General features: G+C 57.2%; 1 protein-coding gene across 1 annotated transcript in view; it reads left to right on the top strand.

Moving 5' to 3' along the window:
* Window positions 1–2,574: 2,574 nt before the first annotated feature.
* PPP1R16B (protein phosphatase 1 regulatory subunit 16B) overlaps window positions 2,575–17,952 on the top strand; it is a 135,621-nt gene continuing 120,243 nt past the window's right edge. Inside the window, 1 exon segment of the mRNA XM_029070417.1 lies at window positions 2,575–2,618. The gene's annotated coding sequence lies outside the window, so the exon portion shown is untranslated.

Genomic DNA, 17,952 nt, shown 5'->3' with positions numbered 1-17,952 from the left:
AGTTACCTCATCTGTAAAAATGGGGATTTGAAAAAGAAATGTGAGCCCCATAGGGGACAACCTGATTACCCTGTACCCCCCCCCCAGCGCTTAGAACGGTGCTCGGCACACAGCAAGCAGGTTAACAAATACCATAATTATGATCTACACCCGCGCAGCGTAGTTCAACGACCTGGCCGGGATCGCGGAGCGGGCAGGCGGTGGAGGGAGGATTGGAACCCAGGCGTCCCGATTCCCAGGCCCGCCCTCCCTCCGCTAGGCCGCTCCGCTTCCCCGAGGCACCCGCTACTCTAGCTTTCAGATATTTCAGGGACACGACCTTTCCCTCCCCCCCTCGTCTTTGGGAATGAGCGAACGGACGAGATCATAACAATGACCACGGGACTTTGGTTCATTTGATCGTATTTATCGAGCGCTTACTTTGTGCCCAGCACTGGACTGAGCACTAGGAAAGTACAGTTCAGCGAGAGAGACGATCCCCGCCCGCAAGGGGCTGACGGTCTAGGAAGGGGGAGACGGACATCCAAACGAGCAAACAGGCATCGATATCGAGAAATCGAATTATAGATATTTGCACATCGAAACCAGTAAACCGGCATCGACATAAATAAGTAAAATCACCGGTAAGCACTTACTGTGTGCCAAGCGCCGTTCTAAACCCTGGGGTAGGTGCAAGTTGATCAGGTCGGACACCGTCCCTGTCCCACGTGGGGCTCCCACTCATCCCGGCGTGGCTCAGTGGAGAGAGCCCGGGCTTGGGAGTCATTCGCTCAGTAGTATGTACTGAGCGCTTACTATGTGCAGAGCGCTGTACGAAGCTCTCGGAACGTACCCTTTCGGCCACAGACAGAGACAAATCAGAGGTCCCGGGTTCTAATCCCGGATCTGTTACTCATCGCCCGTGGGAGTCATTCATTCATTAATTCAATAGTATCTATTGAGCGCCCGCCACGTGCAGAGCGCTGCGCTAAGCGGTTGGAGCGTACCCTTCGGCCACAGATAGAGACAAGTCAGGGGTCCTGGGTTCTAATCCCGGAGAAGCGGCGCGGCTCAGTGGAAAAAGCCCGGGCTTGGGAGTCGGGGGAATCACGGGTTCGAATCCCGGCTCTGCCACTTGTCAGCTGTGTGACTGTGGGCGAGTCACCTCACCTCTCGGTGCCTCGTGGTGACCTCGTCTGGAAAATGGGGATTAAGCCTGTGAGCCTCACGTGGGGCGATCCGATTCCCCTGTATCTCCCCCAGAGCTTAGAACAGTGCCCCGCACACAGTAAGCGCTTGACAAACGCCAACATTATTAATCCGGGCTCCGCCACTTATCACCCGTGTGACTTTGGGCGAGTCACTTCACCTCTCTGGGCCTCAGTTCCCTCATGTGGAAAATGGGGATGAAGACTGGGAGCCCCACGTGGGACAACCGGATCACCTCGTATTCCCTCCCCCGCTCGGCCCCAGCGCTTAGAACAGTGCTCGGCACATAGTGGGCGCTCGATAGATACCAACGTCATAAATTATTATCCCCGTTTTACAGATGAGGAAACGGAGGCACGGGGAAGATAGGTGACTTGCCCAAGGTCACCCAGCGGACAGGAGGCAGGGGCGGGATGAGAACCCAGGTCCTCCTGACTCCCAGGCCCGGGCACTAGCCACTGAGCAGTGCTGCTTCTCCCTGGATGGGTGCATTCACTCACTCACTCACTCACTCACTCACTCACTCACTCACTCACTCACTCATGCACTCATTCACTCATTTTCATTCATTCATTCACTCACTCACTCATTTCATTCATTCATTCACTCACTCACTCACTCATTCATTCATTCACTCACTAACTCACCCGTTCATTCATTCATTCACTCACTCACCCGTTCATTCATCCATCCATCCATCCATCCATCCATCCATCCATCCATCCATCCATCCATCCATCCATCCATCCATCCATCGGTATTTATCGAGCTCTCTGTGTGTGCAGAACCCTGGGCTGAGCGCTTGGGAGAGGACAGCGGAACCCCGAAGGGAGCCAAGCGCAGGTAGGGGGCCCGAGCGGGGGCGGACGGGGAGGACGGCCCCGGGCTGGAGAGTCAGAGGTCCCGGGGTTCAAATCCCGGTTCGGCCGCCTGCCAGCCGGGTGACTGACTCGGGGCCGGCCAGCCGGCTTCTCCGGGCCCCGGTGCCCTCCTCCGCCAAATGGGGGGAGGGGGGGGGGAGAGCGGGAGCCCCAGGTGGACCGCCCGGCGCTCAGCACACTGCTTTGCACCATCGTCATCCTTCTTCTTCTTCTTCTTCTTCTTCTTCTTCTCCGCCCAATCCCCGCCTCCTCCCCGCCCAGGCCCCGCCCCCTGAGCCAGGCCCCGCCCCCTTGCTCGCCGCGCCCTCTTCCTCGGGCCCCGCCCCCCCCCCCCCGCGGGTCCCCGCCCCCCGCGGGGCGTGTGTCGGGGGTCTGCGCGGCCGCGGGGCGTCCGCTCAGTGTGGGGGCGGGGCCGGGGCCGGGCGGCTGCGGCTGCACACGGCGGCTCCCGGACCAACGGACCCGAAGCCGGCGGCGGCGGCGGCGGCGGCGGCGGCGGCGGCGGCGGCGGCGGCGGCGGGGGCTCCCGGACCCGTTATCCGGGCGCGGGTGAGTGCGGGGCCCCTTCTCTTCCCCATCCCCATCCCCATCCCCATCCCCATCCCCATCCCCATCCCCATCCCCATCTCTTCCCGATCCCATCCCGATCCCTTCCCCATCCCGATCCCATCCCCATCCCCATCCCCATCCCCATCCCCATCCCATCCTCCCGACAGCCGGCCGGGCCCGGGACCTCTCCTCCCCCCCCCCCTCCCCCCCTCCCTCCCCCGGAGCGGGAATCGGAGGGGACGAATTGGGGTCCCCGTCCCCCCCCTCCCCGCCCCGGCGGATCTCGGGCGTGCGGGCGGCATCATCACCATCGTCCAGCCTAATGACATGCGTCGAGCGCTTCCTAGGTAGTAGTAATAATACTGATGATAACGTTGGGATTTGCTGAGCGCCTCCTACGTGCGGAGCGCCTTCCTAAGCGCTGGGGGAGATCCGGGGCCATCGAGGCGCCCCACGTGAGGCTCCCGGGCTGCATCCCCGTTTTCCGGATGAGCCGACTGAGGCCCAGAGAAGCGACTCGCCCGCGGAGCCGGGATTCGAACCCACGCCCCGTGACTCGCGAGCCCCGCTACGAGGTGCCGGGGCGGACGCGAGGGAATCGGGCGGGACGCAGCCCCCGCCCCCCCGTGGGGGCTCCCCGCCTCCAGACCCGTTTTACGGACGGGGGGATGATAATAATAATAATAATAATAATAATAATAATAACGCGCCGAGCCCCGTTCTAAGCGCTGGGCTCCCAGGCTTCATCCCCCTTTTCCAGAGGAGGGAACTGAGGCCCGGAGAAGGGAAGCGACTCGCCCCCGGTCACCCAGCCGCCGAGGGGCGGAGCCGGGATTCGAACTCACCACCTCGGACCCCGAAGCCCGGGCGCTTTCCCCTGAGCCACGCCGCTTCCCGCACCGAGGCACGGAGCGGCGAAGGGACTCGCCCGAGGTCGGCCGGCGGACGCGGGGCGGGATTAGAACCCACGACCCTCCGACCGCCAGGCCCCGGCCCCTTTTCCCTTTTCCCTTTTCGCTCCGGCGCCTCTCTCATTCGTCCGTTCATCCGGTGGTATTTGTCGAGCGCTTACTACGTGCGGGGCGCTGCGCTAAGCGCTGGGAATGGACAGGTGGGTGACAGATAGCGACGGTCCCTGGCCTCCGACGGGCCGATCGGGGGAGACGGACGAGGACGGCGGCGATAGTAGGCATCGCCTTCGGTGGCGGGGGCGTCGTTGAAGCGCCTGATGTTGGTATTTGTTAAGCGCTCACTGTGTGCCGAGCACTGTTCTAAGCACCGGGGTAGACACAGGGGGATCGGGATGTCCCACGTGGGGCTCGCAGTCTTCATCCCCATTTTACAGATGAGGGAACTGAGGCCCGGAGAAGGGCAGCGACTCGCCCACGGTCACCCAGCTGACGAGTGGCCGAGCCGGGATTTGAACTCGTGACCTCTGACTCCAAAGCCCGGGCTCTTTCCCGGGAGCCTCACGTGGGGCGCCTCGATGGCCCCGGATCTCCCCCAGCGCTTAGGAAGGCGCTCCGCACGTAGGAGGCGCTCAGCAAATCCCAACGTTATCATCATCGTTATTGCTACTACCTAGGAAGCGCTCGACGCGCGTCATTAGGCTGATGATGCCGGGCCCCCCGGGCGGATCCGAGCCGACGGGCTCGGACGCGGTCTTCGTCCCCGTTCTCCGGACGAGGGGACGGAGGCACGGAGAAGTGAAGCGACCCGGCCAAGGTCGCACGGCAGGCGGGAGGTGGAGCCGGGATTCCAGCCGCCGGGCCCGCGGCTCCCCTCTCCCGGACCCCCGGAGCCCGGGGGGGGGGGGGACCCTCCAGCCACGAGAAGGAGCCGGAGCCCCCCTCTCCCCCCGATAACAGCTCCCGAGGAGCCCACCCCCCCTTCGGCCACGCGCTGGCCTCCCCCCCCCCGCCCCCCGGCTTCAAAAGCCGCCCCCTCGCCCCCCGGGAGTTGGGCAGAAGGGTGGTTTTCCCGGGGCGGCTTAGCGGCCTATTCTCTTGGATGTCCTCTTGTCCTGCCGGCGATATCATTCATTCGTTCAGTAGTATCTGTCGAGCGCTTCGCTACGTGCAGAGCGCTGGACTGAGCGCTTGGAATGGACAGATGGAGAACAGATACAGTCCCCGGCCCCTGACGGGCTCACGGTCTCATCGGGGGGAGACGGACGGACGAGAACGACAGCGATAAAGAGAATCGAGGGGATGAACGTCTCATTAAAACGGTAGCCAATGTAATGATAACGTCGGTGTTGGTTGAGCGCTCGCTACGTGCGGAGCGCCGTTCTAGGCGCTGGGGGAGATACGGGGTCATCGGGTCGTCCCCCGTGGGGCTCCCGGTTAATCCCCGTTTTCCAGATGAGGTCACTGAGGCACGGAGAAGTGAAGTGACTCGCCCACGGTCACACAGCTGACGAGTGGCGGAGCGGGGATCCGAACCCGTGACCCCCGACTCCCAAGCCCGGGCTCTTGCCATTGAGCCGCGCTGTATTTGTTAAGCACCTGTATTGTGTGCGGAGCACCGTTCGGAGCACCGGGGTAGATGCGGGGTCATCGGGTTGTCCCACACGAGGCTCACGGTCTCAATCCCCATTTTATTCATTCATTCGGTAGTATTTATTGAGCGCTTACTATGGCGCAGAGCACTGTACTAAGCGCTCGGAATGCACAGATCGGTAACAGAGGATAGAGACGGTCCCTGCCCCCTGACGGGCTTACGGTCTGCTCGGGGGAGGGATGAGGGAGCCGAGGCCCGGAGAAGTGCAGTGACTCGCCCACGGTCACACAGCTGACAAGTGGCGGGGCCGGGATTCGAACCCACGACCTCCGACCCCCGAGCCCGGGCTCTTTCCACTGAGCCCCGCTGCTTCTCCGTTATCAAAACTGGTTCTTACCCTAATAATAACGGCGTCGGTTAAGCGCTTGCCCTGCGCCAAGCGCTGTTCTAAGCGCTGGGGTGGATAGAGGGTGATCGGGTTGTCCCACGTGGGGCTCACAGTCTGGAATCCCCATTTTGCCGACGAGGCGACCGAGGCACAGAGAGGTCGAGCGGCTGGCCCAGGGTCACCCAGCAGACTCGTGGCGGAGCGGGGATCGGAAGCCACCTCTTCTGGCTCCCAGGGCCGTGCTCCTGCCACTGAGCCACGCTGAACGCGGGGGGAGCGAGCAGCCGGGCCGAGCCTCGCGTCCGTCTCCCCCCGGCGGGGATCGGAGCCGGCTCCGCTCGCCTCTCTCCGGCACCGCTTCACCGGCTCCTTGGGGCCTCTGACGGCGGGACTCACTGAGGAGAACCGTCCTTGGATCCCGAGGCGGTTTTCCGGGGAGATTCCCGGGCTTCCGTCTCACTTGGGTCTTCCCCGGAGCGGGGGCGGAACGGTGGTCATTCCCCTTTTCCAGACGTGGAACCGTCGAGGCCGGGAGAAGCGGAAGAGACATCTTCGAGGTCACGGATGACAGGGCTCCTCGGTCCCAGGTCTCATCTTCGGTGACCGCCTCTCTCCTGCCGGTCCGAGCCCCCGTTCTCCCGGGGGTCATCGTGACCGTCGGGTCGTCCCTCTCGGTGTCCGGGAGCGCGGGTTGCGGGGCTCGGAGAGGGCTGATCATCCGTCGCCCGCCGCGGTGCCCTTCGAACTCAGTGGCGATCGCCGCCCGCACCCCGGCTCTCCCTCGAACGTGGGAACACGCGTTCCGTCTTGCGGAGGGGGATCCTCGGTGTCCGATTCTCTGCCTCGACCCCGAGGGGAGGAGAGACGCGGGACGTAAATGAGGGGTCGGCGTCCGCGAGCGAGGCATGTGATCGGCGAGAGAAAGATGCCCCTGTTCTTTCCCTCGATAAACGCCGGGCGGCCCGGCGGCTGGGCTGAATAGAGCGACCGGGTGCCGCGACCGAATCTTCCTCCGCGGAAGAATCGGCTTCCGTATGTCGGGGTGAGTCGGGTGTGGGGCGCTCGACTTCTCCGTGGGGTTCAGAGCGGGGGATGGGAGAGACGGTCCGGCTTTCGCCCACGGCGTAACCGGGGAGAAAAGACGTTTTGAAAGTCGGGGGGTTTTTTTCTGGTGTCGGCGGGAGGGGGATTCCCCAGGATGTGTGCGCGTTTAGTAGGGTGTCTGTTTTTAGCCCGGCGATGGAAACGAGGGCTATTCGCTGGGTGTTTTCTGGCTCGGGTTCCCGAGTTATCCTCTCCCCGCCCCTTCCGAGATGAGATAGATTCATCCGCGCGGCCGCGGGGTTTACTGGTGGCGACGATAACGACGTTGGCCTTTGTTAAGCGCTCGCCATGTGCCGAGCACTGTCCTGAGCGCTGGGGTGGACACGGGGGAATCAGGTTGTCCCACGTGGGCCTCCCGGTCTTCACCCCGGTTTTACCGATGAGGTCGCCGAGGCACCGGGGAGTTAAGCGACTCGCCCAAAGTCGCCCAGCCGGCAAGTGGCCGCTCGAGTGCCCGCTTGGCGCGGTACACTGTACTAGATGCTTGGGAAGTACAGAATAACGACGTGGCGTATTCCTAGCCCTCGAAGGGGTTACCCTGAGAGCGGGGGAGGAAGGCATAACGGTGTCTTCCACGCTGGTGGTTAAAATCAAGGTGTCCACGCTGAGCTGGCGTCTCCCAGAGGCCGCTCTTCTGGGCGGCTGGGCCGTGGCTGGGTTCGGCGGGGTGGGGTGGGGGAGACCCCGAGAGGCAGCGGGACGTAGTGGAAAGAGGACGGGCCGGCGGGTCCGGATAGCCCCGATCCGGCCACTTGCCTGCCGTGTGACCTGAGGCGAGTCGCTTGACTTCTCCGGGCCTCCGTTTCCTCACCGGTAAAATGGGGATTCGGGACCTGTTCTCCCTCCCACGTAGAAATATTTTCCGTGCCGGTGGCTGAAATCAGTGTGTCGGCATTGAGGCCGCTCTTTTAGGTGGCTGGGCCGTGGCTGGGTTCTGGTTAGGTTGGCGGGTTGGACTCCGTCATCCCCGACGAGCTGTAGGGTCGGTCCCTGGGAGCTGACTCGGTGGGTCGGAGTCTGTTTTGAGACAACGGGCACCTCAAGTCCCAGAGTGTCACCTGTGGGTTCTGCACCTTCCCCTTCTCCGCGCCCTCCGCCAAAGCCCCGATGTAGAGCCCTGGGCTACGCTAGCCTCTTCCCTGGGGGGAATCTCGACCTCTAGCTTTAATTCCCCGACAATGCACCCTCCACTCTCTCCGCTGCCCCTCGCAAAAGCACCCCCCTGCTCCCCCCGCCGACCCCACTCCCGGGGATCCTTCAGATCTAATGGCGAGTCACCTGTCCCCCCGGCTGGCCGTGGCCTCCCCTCTCACATTTCCATCCTCTTCCGTCCCACCCACCCCCAGACCCTCAGTTCGCGCCTGGCGACCCCTTCCCCGCTCGCCGCCCGGGGTTCTCCCCTCCTCCCTCTAAGCCTCGCTTGCGCTCGTTCCTTCTCCTTCTCCACCTCTAGATACGAGGCCCATCTCCTCCGGGAAGCGAGCGTTGCCGGCCTTGTCCCAGAGTCCCTACTGTCTCGCCGGGTCTGTGGGGTTCCACCCGTAGGGGCGTCAGATCCCCGCCCGTCTACCTTGCTTCTCGGCTAGATCGGAAAGACGCCCGAGAAGCGGCGGGACGTCGGGGGTGGAGCACGGGCTGGCGGGTCAGGACGGCCCCGATTCTGCCACTTGCCTGCTGTGTGACCTGGGGCGGGCCACTTGACTTCCCTGTGCCTCAGTTTCCTCATCGGCGAAGTGGGGATTCAGTACCTGTTCGACTTCCCGCTTAAACCGGGAGCCCTGTTTAGAAGAGGGACTGTGTCCGACCTGCTCATCTTCTCTCTACCCCGGCATCTAGTCCGGTGTTCGGCTCCCGGTGGGGGCCGAACAGATACCGCGTCGATGACCGTCAGCCTCCTGACCACCTCTTGTGAAGAAAGCTTCATTTGACTGTTGGCGAAACGGCTTCCTGGACTGAAGAAGCCACCTTTCGACCCGCGTTTCTCTGAGACTCGGAAGGCGTTTTCCCAGGTTTGATTTTCAGGCCGTTGCGACTTTTTGAAACTGGCTGAGGTCGTTCCTCACGCTCTTTGATACCACCCTCTCTGCATCTCCCAGGTATTCATCACCCACCCGCCTCTGCCATCGTTTCTCTCCTCGGCGGTGCTCACCGAATTCCCTTAATGCCTCCGTGTCAATCCTACCCTCCTATCCCTTTTTTATCCTTCCCAGATGCTCTCCTTTGGATTCCCTCTCCTGGAATTCTGAGTCCGACCTTGTGTTGGCAAATACCGGCTTGTGTTTCTTAACCCTTGATGAGAAGGGAGGTGGGGAAGCGGGAGGGGTTGAGTGAGATGCCTGGCTGCCGTTCTGCGTTCGATTGCTTTGGTCACCGAACCACCCAAGTGGCCCAGGGTGGGAAGGGGATGCTTTAGTCTGAAGACCCTGTGGTGGCAAATAATGAGCGTCTGTTTTCCACCTCCACGCCTTCCAGCTGGCTTTTTCCAGGACTTAACTGATTGGATAAAGTCTGGACGGTCCTCATCCGACTCCCGCCTGCCCCTCTGCTATTGTTTTTGCACTTAGAGGTGAAGGACGAGTCGTCCTGACGCGAGAGAGGTCATCGTCCCCGTGCGGCAAGGCAGCCGGGTCGGGTTACGGGTCTGGTTTCCCGGTCGATTTGCCAGCCGCGGAGCCTTCAGGAAAACCTTCCTAGAAGGTCCGGCTCCATCGGCAAGCTTGCTCGTCTCCCTGTCTCTGCTCCCTGGGCTGGTTCGCTCACTCTCGGCGGCAGCCGAATTGGTCGTTCAGACCAGCTGTGCTGGGGGAAATCCACGGGTAAGGTTTTGTAAATCAGGCGGTCTGGGATTTCTCGAGTGCTTATACTGGGTTCAGAGCACTGCACTAGGTGATCGGGAGACCACTGTTCAGTAGAGTCACAGGCACAGTCCCTGCCCTCAGAGAGTTTACAGTCTAGTCATTGCGGTCAGGGAACGGGTCTGTTTATCGTTATATTGTACTCTCCCGAGTGCTTAGTACAGTGCTCTGCACACAGTGAGCGCTCACTAAATACGATGGAATGAATGAATGAATGAATGGTAGCCAGGAAAGGGGCAGTGGCATTCTTGTTTTGCCTCCCTGCTCACCCCAAAATATTTTTTTCGGTGGGCGGGCATGGGGGGAGCTCTTTTTAAGACTTCTAAGCTCCACCGAGGCTTTTTTCAAAGTCAGCCTTTCAGTTGTGAGGGACCATCAGGACCTATTTTAATGGGCTGGAAGAAATATGAAGTTTTCTGCTCGTGAGAAGCTGATATCAGGGACTTTATCGCTTCCCTCTGTGCTGTAGGATCTGTCCATAGAGCAAACACTGTACGTACACCCGTCAGCGATGTGAACCAGGTCAAGTAGTTGGGTTCTTTTAGTTCGCAGATCGGCGCGGGAACTAACTCTCTTCGTTGGCAAAATAAGCCCAGACTTGGGCAGTGATCTTCCAATCCTTGGGAAACAGCATGGCCGGGTGGAAAGAGGAGTACGGATTTGGGAGTCAGAAGACCTGGGTTCTAACCCCCGGAGCACCACTTAATTACCGTGTGATTTTGGGCAAGTCACTTTAAACTTCTCCGAATGTCATTTCCCTCATCTGTAAATGGAGGATTCAATCTCTGTTATCTCTCCTATGTATTATTTTTAGGAATAATAATTGTGGTATTAACTACTTACTGAGCACCTGGGGAGATATAGGATAATCAGATCCCACGGGACACACAGTCTAAGTAGGAGGAAGAACAGGTATTGAATCCCCATTTTGCAGATGAGGGAACTAAGGCACAGGGAAGGTAAGCGGCTCGCCCAAGGTCACCCAGCAGGCAAGTGGCGGAACCGGGATTAGAACCCAAGTCCTTCCGTCTCCCGGGCCCTTGCTCTAAACACTAGGCCGCACTCCTTCTCACCCCTGGCTCTCTTAACAGCTGGGTTCGAGCTAAATGCGTTTGGAACCCTGCGTGGCTATTAGCGGGTCTGGAACCGGGGGATGAGACCCCTTTTCTTCGTCACAGGGGAACTTGAGGCCCCGCTCTTATTTGCGACGAACTCCCGGCCCTCGGCCGCTATGTACCGTAGAAGGGCGAAGGCTTATTATTACAATGATTAGAATAGCTGGAAATTCCTTTCCAAGGCTGAGCCTTTTAGCGACTTCTTCCGCTCAATATTTTCCAGTGCCATTTCGGGTGAGCCTCAATCCAGCCTCCCGCCTCCGGCCCGAAACCCTCAGGGATTTGGCCAGTCGGAAGATCCTGCCCGGCATGGCCGAGGTGCACCCCTGTTGCTCCTCTGCCCTCCGCCGGGCTTCTAGGGTTTAGTGGCGAGAGGCTCCTGGCAGGACCGAACCAAGCAAAGTGGCATTCAGCGCTCCGTGACTTATTTTTTGCTTTCCTCCCAGATTCTGAACCATTTGTCACTGGGCGTCGGGACATTGTGCGGAGTGAAGAGGCCTGGGACAAGGGATAGGGAGGATAGACGGAGGGGGTGGTGGGTGACTTGTTTTCCTCTTGCCTTTGGGCCCGTCCGCATGCCCTGACCGGCTGATTGCCTCGTGGGTGCTGATGGAACAGCTGGGTCCTCTGGTTTGGGAGAGGCAGTGCACATGGGGTTTTGGGGGGTGGGGGGGGACTCTTTCTTGGGGGACCGCAAATGGGGCGACTTTACCCAGCTGAGCAATTACCACATAAATCGGATCCAAACAAACTAGGAAATCCACTGCAATCCATGCCTTTACCCCCTCAGTCGAAGATATTTCTTTTCTGTCAGATGCAGAAATAGTGAAGCTTCTTTATACTGACCCTCCAGGGGCCGATTTCGGGGTGGGGGGTGGGGGGGCTTTGTGAAATTGGGGTTCTTTGTATAGAGAGCGATGGCAAATTCACTTAGCCAGTGATCTGTCAGGGCCCACCCACCAAAACTCTACGTATGGGGGGCTTTGTTACGCAGACACGCGCACTCGTGTGCACACGAGATTAGTTTTTATCTGAAATGAAGCAGTTTGGTGTTTTGAAAGAGATGGCCGGCTCAAGGGAAACGTAGCTGCTTTAGAAACTTCCAGAAAGTGACCTCTTAATTTGTGAGTCCCCCCGGGGACGGGGACGGTGTCTGATTCCCACCTGTATTTTTTCTCCTAGCGCTTAGTCCAGTGGTCCGCACACAGTGAGCATTTAATAAATAGACTTACTACTAGGAGTGTGGGGGGGTTTTTTTTTTTTTTTTAAAGTTTCCTGTTTTTCCCTTTCTGTTGGAATTCCGGAAGTGCATTGAAAAGGCTACTTTCCTTTGGCATTTATAGCCAGCTGAAAGGCATTAGATTAATGAGCCTAACTAGCCCGTGACAACTGTCATAATTGGAATGTTATCCCAGAGGAATGAATTGTTTTCCTAGGGTGGTTTTATGTCTCTCAGGAGCCTGGGCCTGATATACTAAGGCGAGGTTTTATGAGCTTACAATCAAGGTGCACGTTATACTGGGTTATGAGGACGGTTTGTATTTATCACCTGATACGGTGATCCCCGTTTCCCACTTTATAGGATTGGCTTTCTTAAAATGGAAAAATAAGAATACACAAAACCTGAAGACCTCACATGGAAAAAAAACGGATCAGAGCTACCTCGAAGACCTTGTCGGCTGTTCTGGGTTCAAGATTGGGCTCTCCCACTTCTAAAGGAACCGAAATGAGAAGATCATACACAGAAGACTTGGCTTATCTTTAAATTATGTATTATAAATTACTTATCAATGCCTCCTCCTCTAGGCTGTAAGCTCATTGTGGGCAGGGAGCGTTTCTGTTAACTCTGTTGCATTGTACTCCCTCAAGCGGTTAGTACAATGCTTAATAATTAATAATAGTGATAATAATAACTTTGGCTTTTGCTAAGTACTTACTATGTGCCAGGCACTGTACTAAGTGCTGGGGTGGATACAAAAAAATCGGGTTGGACACAGTCACTGTCCCTTGTGGGGCTCACGGTCTCAATCCTCATTTTACAGATGAGGTAACTAAGGACCAGAGAAGCGAAGTGACTTGTCCAAGGTCACACAGCAGACAAGTGGTGGATCTGGGATTAGAACCCGTGACCACCTGCCTCACTCTCTACATAGAAAGCACTCAATAAATATCGTTGATTGTAGGTGGCACGTAGACAATTCAGGCCGAGTTTCTGCAGCCTCATTCTGGAATCTATTGAGGGTGATCGTTCGTCTGGTTTTCTACCCGGCAGCCCACTCTTCAGCCGATCCGCTTCCTCCGTGGTCCCGACCCGGCACCGGCCGCCTTTTATATCTGGAACTTTAATTTCAAGCGTCTAGCGTCCCTGCCACCGAGTCCCAAGGCTCGGAAGCGGCCCCCTCTTTCACGGCTCCCCCGGCGGGACGTGCGTTAGCCTCGGCCGATCGTTGCGGCGGCTCCGGAGCAAGGATGGGGAGGAGGTCTGGGGTCCCTCCGGTGAAGCTTTAGTCCGGGTTTACCGACTTCCTCCTAAGGGTGCGGGTGACGCCACCGCTTTATATTGCGTTACTGGTGTGGTACACGTAGCATGCGCCTGTTTCCCTCTGAGCTAGTAAAAGAGCACCCCGTGCCGACCTAGCGGTAAGGGGGCAGGTCCGCGGGCTCTTAAGCTGGGGCCGAAGCCTGAAGGGAGGCACGTTTCCCGACCGGGTGGCAGAAGTCGGTGGCAATTCGCTGTTGCGGCAGTCTCCCCGCACGCAGCCTGCGGCTTGTGTTCGGGGGCTCTCGATTCCTGCAGCCTTCTCTTTTTTTCTGTCATGGTATTTGTTAAGCCCCCCTTTGTGCCAGGCACCGTACTAAGCGGTGGGGTGGTTACAAGATCTTTGGGTTGGATACAGTCCATGTCCCACATGGGGCTCACGGTCTTACCCCCCATTTTACAGATGAGGGAACTGAGGCATAGGGAAGTCAAGTGACTTGTCCGAGGTCACACGGCGGACGAGTGGCGGAGCCGGGATTAGAACCCAGGTCCTCTGACTGCCAGGCTCGTGCCCCATCCACCGGGCCGTGCTGCTTCTCGGTGCCAAAGCTCCACGTGGCTCCGAGACGCGGGTCAGCCCTGGCTCCGGGGTCCAGCCGTCATCTGAGCATCATCTAAAGTGCGTGTAAGGGCTAATACGGCCCCTCACCACCCTCTTTTCGCTCTCTTTAACTTCACCTCCCCGACTTGCCTTTTTCAGTGTTTTCCCCTGAAATAATAACGATGGTATCTGTAAAACACTTACTATGTGCCAGGCACTGTACTAAATGCCGGGGTGGATACAAGCAAATCGAGTTGGACAGTCCCTGTTCCGCGTGGGGCTCACGGTCTCAATCCCCATTTTACAGATGTGGTAACTGAGCCACAGAGATGTGAAGTGACTTGACCAAGGTCACGCAGCAGGCAAGCGGCAGAGCCGAGATTAGATGATGACGATGGAATCTGTTAAGCGCTTACTAGGTGCCCAGCACTGTTCTAAGAACTGGGGTAGATACTGGGTAATCAGGTTGTCCCACCCGGGGCTCACCGTCTTAATCCTCATTTTACAGATGGGGCTATTGAGGCACAGAGGAGTTGGGGCTTGCGCGAGGTCACCCAGCAGACAAGTGGCGGAGCCGGGATTAGTACCCACGTCCTCCGACTCCCAAGCCCGACCTCCTTCCACTAAACCACCCTGCTTCTCCACCTATGACTTTCTGATTCCCAGGCCCGGGCTCTATCCCACTATACCATGGTGCTTCTCTAAGTATCTGAGCCCTCACGGTTTCCTTTCTCCAGCATATTTTTTGGGAGAGGAGTCTTGACTGTTGCTTGCAGCCGTTTAGTCTGCTTTGCAAACGTCTCCCTTTCTGCTTGCTCCCTGGCTGCAGCAACGTTTCCCCTCTATGTATCATTTTGTAGACCGAGAGACCCCCCCCCCCCCCCCCCCACCGTCTCTCCTTTTCGAAGCCAGCCCATAGAAGCGGTGGCCCATGCACATGTCGATCGCCGCTGCTTCTCGGAGGTCGGGGGAGGCCTGCTGAGATCCTCTCTGTGAGATTAGGATATCTCTAAGAGGCCCAAGAGATTCTTGCAGAATCAGCAGGAAACAGCCCAGAAAAAGAACAGGGGAGGCTTGCTTGTGCTTAGTCGAATCCTAGAAAATAAACAAATTATGGTTTCATAAAACATGCAGTAACTGGCTTGTTTTTCTGTGAAGATGCACACCACTTGGCTTCTGCGAAGTACAGTGAGTTTGAGAAGGAGCACGGTTTAGGGAGCGTTTTGCCTGCTAATGAGAATGAAGTTCGGGAAATAGGCTCTTCGTGGCCTACCGGAAAGAGCACGGGACTAGGTCCGGTTCCGGCGGCCTGAACCTGCGAGTCAGAAGACTTGGCTTCTCATCCCCACTCTGCCACTTGCCTGCTGTGAGTGACCTTGGGCATTTCACTTCATTTCTCTCTTCTTTAGTTTCTTCTTCTGTAAAGCAGTAAGCGCTCAATAAATACCATGGCTGGATCGAATGCTTGACCGATGGGGACCTTGTTAATCACGATGTGTTCTTGTGATTCGCAAAAGTGCTCTCGTCTAGCCGAAAGGATGCTTGGGGAAAATGTACTCCTAACTGTCAAGCTTGGGATCTGGGGCATATGCGCAAACAAGACAGCAAGTGTACTTTCCCTGGAGGACTAGCTGGAGGGAGAGGGAGGCTACTGGAACAAGAAGTAATCGTGGGGATTCTTAACTTTATAGCGATATCATTATGGTATTTAAGCAGTTACTCCGGGTCGAGCACAGTTCTGAGGCCGGGGACAGATAAAAGTTAGCCAGGTCGGACACGGTCCCCGTCCCACGTGGGGCTCACAGACTAAGTAGGTATAAGAGCAGCTGTTGAATCCCCATTTTTCAGATGAGGAAATTGAGGCACAGAGTAGTCGGGACTTGCCCGAGGTCACACAGCAGGCGGAGCGGGGATTAGAACCCGGGTCCTCCGAGTCCCGGGACTGTGTTCTTTCCACTAGGTCACACAGCTCCTTTTTTTTTGGAGCGGAACTGGGGCTTCCACAGGTGTGATTGTGATTCTCAGGATTTGATCGAGCTGGCCATCGCCCCCTTTCGTGTCTTTCATGAGCAATCACGGTGAGGGTCCTACTGCTGATATAGAAAGGAAACTTCCTCTTCGGCGCTGTGGTTACCGTAGGCGGATCTGGCGTGCTCCGATGCCTTGCATGACAGCGTCGTCCGGGGCTCTGCATCTGGGCAGAATTCCCCTTCGAGATCAGCACTCAAGAGGAGAGTTATCTGATCCCCACTCCCGAAATGTCATGAACTTGAAATGCAAGGTAGACACAACCCAAGATGCTGCTCTAATCCTTAAGTACCAGAAGTCAGTTGGCTATCGTTACCGCTGGACCCTCTGGGGTAACAGGACCATCCCGATTCACAGCCGTGATTGAAGGGACTCACACCCCAGAATCACGGTTCACGGCCGCTCCTCTTCAGTAAAGTGTCCCACATCCCACACATACAGTCCCCTAGTCTGTGAGCTCACTATGGGCGGGGAAGGTTTCTGCTAATTCTGTTGTAGCGTACTCTGCCAAATGCTTACCGCAGTGCTCTGTACATGGTAAGCATTCAGTAAATGCCATTGACTGACTGATTGAGTGCCCTCACCCCAGCATAATCCGGTATATCTGCAGCCAAGTCTTGTGGTTTTCGAGTCCTAAGAAACTCCCAAATTCCTAAATATCTCCCGAACTCATCCCCTTGGATCCCGGTCCATCAAGGAGCCTTGGGTGTTGAACGAGTACCTCCTTTTTTGAATGATGGGGCCTTGGAGAGGAGGTGGGGTGGGTGCGGCGGGGGCGGGAGGGACACCCCTTTTCGGAAGACATTCCTTTCTTAGGTCTTTAAGGAGAGCCCTTCTCCCAATTAAACCCTCTTTTCCCCGACTCCCTCTTCCTTCTGCGTCATCTGTGCGTTTCTAGACCGTGAGCCCGTTGTTGGGTAGGGATCGTCTCTATCAGTTGCCGAACTGTACTTTCCGAACGTTTAGTACAGTGCTCTGCACACAGTAAGCGCTCAATAAATACGATCGAATGAATGAATGAATCTGTACCCTTCGGGCAGTTGGTATCCATCCCACCCCCAGCCCCAGGGCACTTATGGACATATCTATAAATCATTTATCTTAATGTCTGTCTCCCCCTCTAGACTGTAAGCTCACTGTGGGCGGGGAGCGTGTCTACCGACTCTCTTGTACTCTCCCGAGTGCTTAGTGAAATGCTCTGCACACAGTAACCGCTCGATAAATACCTTCCACTGATTTAGGTCCTCTGAGCAGCACTGGTACCTCCTTTCGGTAATGGTGAGAGAGATCCTTCTTTTGACGATGGTCCGCGTGAGCCCCAGACGCAGCGTGGCCTAAGTGGAAAGCGCTCGGGCCTGGGAGTCAAAGGACTTGGGTTCTAATCCCGGCTCTTCCAACTGGTCTGCTGTGTGACTTGACTTCTCTGTGCCTCAGATCCCTCATCTGCAAGATGGAGACTAAGACTGTGGGACAGGGATTGTATCCAACCCGATTATCTTTTCTCCACCCCAGCGCCGAGAACAGTGCCCGGCAGGTAATATGCACTTACCAAGTACCCTTCAAAAAACAAAACAAAAAACCCTGGAGAGGGAGTTTCTCCCGCTGGAGGATGTGGAAAAGAGTCGGTCTGGGGAGGCTCTACTTTCAGGAGTGAGCCGTTCCAGAGATGATCAAACTGGTAACATATATTCTAAAGTCTTTCCTGACAGGATCCGGTCCCATTAATTAGCCATGAGGGTGTTGAGTGTCCGTAGCTGGAGTCACCCAGAGAAGGCGATTGCACAGACTTGAAAGGACTTCGTGTTTTCTTGGCTCTCCAACAGGGGAGGCTGGCCATATCTGCCACACTCCCCACTTCCTCTGAGAAATTACTCGAGCCGTTCGATTCTCACTTCTCTGTGCTTAATTGTTGCCTAATCTGTTTTTGACAGTATTGACCGCTTATAGTGCCATAATTAGCCCTTGCAGGGAAAATGGCTAAAACTTGTCCACAGAGGTCACAGAAGGATTTCTTCTAGTGCCTTAAGCGGCTACTTTTGTAGCCCCCTTTATTTGCTCTCTTCCCGCTTGGCGTCGTTCTGGCACACCGATGCGCCCCGATCAGGCGGGTAACTTGGCCGCTTCTGACGGGCAGCAGAGATGACAGGAACGAAGAGTCACATCCAAATTGGAGACTGACTGGCCCGGTCATTTTGGGCCCACTTGTCCCAGCTGCTGCTTAGCCCTCTACCTCATCCCACAGCGTAGGCCTCTTCATTCTAC

The sequence above is a fragment of the Ornithorhynchus anatinus genome, chromosome 8, assembly GCF_004115215.2.
Source record: "Ornithorhynchus anatinus isolate Pmale09 chromosome 8, mOrnAna1.pri.v4, whole genome shotgun sequence".
Taxonomy (NCBI): Eukaryota; Metazoa; Chordata; class Mammalia; order Monotremata; family Ornithorhynchidae; genus Ornithorhynchus; species Ornithorhynchus anatinus.
The sequence above is the reverse complement of the archived record's forward strand: the minus strand, read 5'-3'. Positions and strand labels throughout refer to the sequence as shown.